Source organism: Panthera tigris, chromosome X, assembly GCF_018350195.1.
Source record: "Panthera tigris isolate Pti1 chromosome X, P.tigris_Pti1_mat1.1, whole genome shotgun sequence".
Classification (NCBI taxonomy): Eukaryota; Metazoa; Chordata; class Mammalia; order Carnivora; family Felidae; genus Panthera; species Panthera tigris.
This window is the reverse complement of record NC_056677.1, coordinates 90192040-90196620: the sequence shown is the minus strand read 5'-3', so window position 1 is coordinate 90196620 and position 4581 is coordinate 90192040. Positions and strand designations below refer to the sequence as shown.

At 43.6% G+C, this 4581-nt stretch overlaps 1 non-coding gene across 1 annotated transcript; it reads right to left on the bottom strand.

The window, feature by feature from the left end:
- Nucleotides 1-383: 383 nt before the first annotated feature.
- On the bottom strand, nucleotides 384-490 carry LOC122235573. The gene has a single exon (XR_006213625.1). It is a non-coding gene; the product is annotated as a U6 spliceosomal RNA (small nuclear RNA).
- Nucleotides 491-4581: the final 4091 nt, after the last annotated feature.

The window sequence follows — 4581 nt, the reverse complement described above, 5'->3', positions numbered from 1 at the left end:
GGAGGCAATGCTTGAGCTGTGCCTTGAAAGCTGAGCAGGTTTTCCAGAGGCAGTAGTTAGGCACTGCACTTACAAACTCAAAATCTTGGTGGAGAAAGTAACAGTCTACGAGGTGTGATTCGAAGGGTACCAGGAAAAAATGTCCAATGCCCCCTAGAAAGCTCCTAGAATACCACTATTAAAGATCTATGCCTCTGGTCTTCAGTGTCTTCTAAACCAGCGTTTCTCCAGCTGTAATATGCTGATGAATCACCCGTGGATGTCCTTAAGGTACAGACTGTGATGCTGTAGGTCAGTAGTGGGGCCGGAGATCCTGTATTTTTAACATGCTCCCAGGGGATGCTGGTGTTGTTGCTCTACGGACCACACTTCACTTTTCCTTTTTAAATATGGAACACTCCGCAAATTTCTGTGTCATCCTTGTGCAGGGGTCATGCTAATCTTCTCTGTATCAAGTTTAGTACATGTGCCGCCAGAGCGAGCAGGGGACCACACTTTGAGTAGCAAGGCTCTAGCTAATGATAGCTAACATTTATCCTGTCCTTTTTGCATGACAGGCATCGTACAAAGCCCTTCGTGTACTATCACTGCGTCTAATCCTCATGGCAACCTTATGAGGGAATTGAGAGTTTCCTGTAGGTTGAAAGTTACTGAAGTCTCGAATTCAGAGAATTCTCACTCATTGGCCCAAGGCCACTGCTGTGATGAAACTGGAAATTGTATGCAGGCTGCCTCATCCTAGACCCAAGCTTGTGAGTCTGTTCGACTCTATTCTCTCCCGGAAGGAGTTACACCTTAAGGTGACAGTTTTAGTTCTGTTTTTTGTATTTTTTTAAGAAACGGGACCTTTTCATAGCAGGCAGTATGTATAACAGATACAAATGTAATTTATCTGTTTAGCAAAACTGGGGACCCCAAAGCCCACTTGCCCACTCATGTTCCACAGCAGCCCCCAGAGCATCACCTCAGAACCCTCAAATTTTGGTAAACTCAGTGTGCAACCCAGTGCTTACAGATGTTATAAGTTACTCTTTCTGGTGAGATGAGTAGACAGTCGACCGAGAACAAACTCAGCATCTGAATGGAAGCTCAGTCAGGGGTGCTGGAACAGAGGAGGTGCCAAAAGGAAAGATAGCAGCTGACAAACCCAGCTACTGCTGACATTCCTGTTTTCTCAGAGCTAGTTCTATCTTGGTACCATCTTCCCTGAGGTCTGTCTGGGTTTACCTGGTTTCTCTCAGCTTCTCCCCACCATTAGCTTGTGCTTCTGCTCTCAAGAGGAGAAATGGCCTTCTGGTTTGCTCCTCACAGCCTTTCAGTTAGATGCTCCCTCAATGCCCTGACAACCAGGGCTTGTGCCTTCCTGGGCCAGGCTTTAAAAGTATTTAGTTCCATGGCTTTAAAACATTGCTCTGCGTAACCTGGAGCTCCTCCAGACCCTTCCATCACTGTACTTGGCAAGGGGGGTGAAAGTATGAAGAAAGAGCAGAGTTGGTTAGCAGGGTAAAATAACTTTTCCATCACAGAAGAAGAAAGTCTGAGAGCCTAAGGAGTTGAGAGTTCCAATGCTGATTTTTTTTCCTGATGCAAACCATGCTGTATGGGCATTCTGAGTCCTCCTCTGCTGACCGTGCCTGAGTAATGCTCTGACTCTTAGATTCTGACATGGGCTGTGAAATGCTTCCCACTGCTTGCCTGAACCTGGTTATCTCTCCTCCTGGAGCCAGGGGAAACTTTCTGCCATGAGTCTCAACCAATTCTGGAAATAGATACCAGGTAACTATTTCAAACATATTTCAAACCAGGGCACCTGGGTGGCTCAGTCGGTTAAGGGTCTGACTTCAGCTTGGGTCATGATCTCGTGTCGGGCTCTGGGCTGACAGCTCAGAGCCTGGAACTTGCTTCAGATTCTGTGTCTCCCTCTCTCTATCCCTCCCCAGCTTGCTCTCTCTCTCTCTCTCTTTCTCTCTCTCAAAAATAAATAAACATTAAAAAATTAAAAAAACCCACATTTCAACCCTAGGATTGTCTCTGATCATGCTGTAGTCTCTTCCATCCAGCTACCTGCTCAAGTGTCAACTCCTGACATTAGAGTAGGCAGTTCGGTTCTAACAGAATACCTGGGGGACCGCAAAAAGGAAGTCATGGCCAAGTATCAGGAAAGTCAGAGGCCTCTTTTGGCAGCCCTATACAAGAAGCTGGGTGAAACCAAGATGGTGGGCGCTATGATAGGAAACCATTGACCCAAATGAGGAAGAAAAGACCGGAAACCCTGCTTCCAAGAAATCTTCACTCCAAGTAAAGAATATTCCACCCCCTAGCTAACAACTGTCAATAAAAGATAGAAACCCAAACCCCAGGGCATGCAGTTCACTCGCTCTCACTTCTTGAACTCTCCTGCTTTCAGATATCGAGAGTATACTTTCATTTTAATAAACTTCCCCACTTGTATTGCTCATCCACTGTGTTGTGTCTGTCCTTGAACTCTTTCTCTTGACGAGACTAAGAACCTTCAGGGATGTCTTTAGGACAGGCTGGTTCGAGGCCCTAGAGCCCAGGGTCTCCCCAGGCCACCCTGCAACACTGAGAGAAGCCTTCCCTGACCATCCCACCTAAAGAAGCACTCCCATGCCCTGCTTTGTGCTCTTCATAGCACTTATCATTGCCCGGCTTTAGGTTATTTATTTATCACCTCCCTCTTCACTATAATGTAAGCTCCAGTTCACTATTATTACTTGCAGAACCTAGAGCATTGCTTGGGACATAATAGGTGCTCAACAAATATTTGTTCAATGAATGGACGGATGGATGGATGAATCTAATTCATAATGAACCACAGACTTAGAGCTTCTGTAGATTTTCTCTTTTCACAAGAGCGCACATAAGTTTGTTTGCACATTCCCTGGAACATTGTAGTGGCTCAATAACGGACTGAATGAAAGAGAGATGGCTATGGGAAAGATGTGGCTTAGACCAATGATTCGTGTTATGTGTGAAGGCATTGTGGACAATCCCCACGCACACAAACCAGGGCAAAGCACTTTTAACATTATAAATACGGGGTTCCAGTTTTCAAATTACTTACAAATTTTGGAAAATTACAAACAGAAAATAGGAAAAAGAAAGATTGTTTTCATGATACTAAATACAAAAGGAACATGAGCTTTTTGTTTCTTGTGTAGGAGCTAAAAGGAGGCCACCCCAAAATGGGCCACATTGGCAAGAACACTATATTGAGTTAAAAGTAATCAAAACGTAACCTATGCAGGAAAAGCTCTCTTCCTTGTCCTCAACTGCCTAAATTCACGTTAGAAAGGAAAGCCTATGCTAGGAAGAGAGTTATTAACAGACTCCCCTTTACCTAAGAAACTTACCTGCATAATAGGGCAACCTTTGTTTTTCAAGACCTCTCCTCTCACCTTCCTCCCCTTTGTATCCTCAGACCCTATTCCTCTCCTTAGCTCATATAAGCTCCCTATTGCCTCATTGTCTTTGGACTTTCATGTCTTTGTGGATTCCCCAGAAGTACACCATTAAATTTGATTCTCTCCTGTTAATCTTTCTCATATCAATTTGATTCTTAGTCCATTTAGAAGTACCCGGAAGGCAGAAGATCTTCCTCCTTGACACTTGAAAGGTCAGCATAGACTTACAATGGTTGCAGGCAACTTTGGAGTGACAGTCCCCAGGGAACCTCTCTCTTGAAAATTCTGTGATTCTAAGCCTGGGCACATCCCACGGCACATGATCCCGCTGTACAATATCTCCTTTCCTAAGAAGTGCCTCTCACGAAAGAAACTGCTGCTCAGATTATTTCCCCCATCATAAAAAAAAAAAAAAAAGAAAGAAAGAAAAGAAAAGCCATGGAAATTACCAGACCACAACTGAGCTGCGGTCAAAGCAGTCTTGAATGAGCATTAAGAAGAGGGTGCCATGAAACAAAGGCGAATTTTCCCTTTCCTTCCCTCCCCCGTGCTGATCACATTCCATTTTTCAAGACAATGGCAGCTATCCAGCTGGCATTTAATTTATGCAAATCCACAGCAGCCCATAGGTGGAACTGACACAGCAAGGGGCCACAGAAGGCAGACCTTGATGTTCTAATTGAGATTCTGTCCCCGGATGGCTGTGGAGAATGTAAAGTGTCTCATATACAATCTGGGCTGCATCCATTAGTGTCCAAATTCGCTGCCTGGTGAAGCCGATCAGGCACTGGTAGACTTTGACATTTTAAAATGACTGTTTAAAATGACACAAATAATACCTGCTCGTTGAGAACAAAATGAGTAGAATATAAATAGCCAGGAGGGCATAAAAATGATCAACAGCCCAGGGAAAGCTAATGTTAACATATTGATATTCCAGACCTTTTCTCCAAGCGTGAACATACACATATTTTTTCAAAACAAGGCATTATAATGTACAATTTTATGGCCTGAGTTTTTTCACGTAGCAATACATTGTAAAGATTATTCCTTGTCAAGGAGGTCTACGTTATTTATGGCTTCCAGGTTTCATGATATAAACATAGTTGCAGCGAATGTACTTGTAATTTAATATGTAATTATTTATTTAAGATAA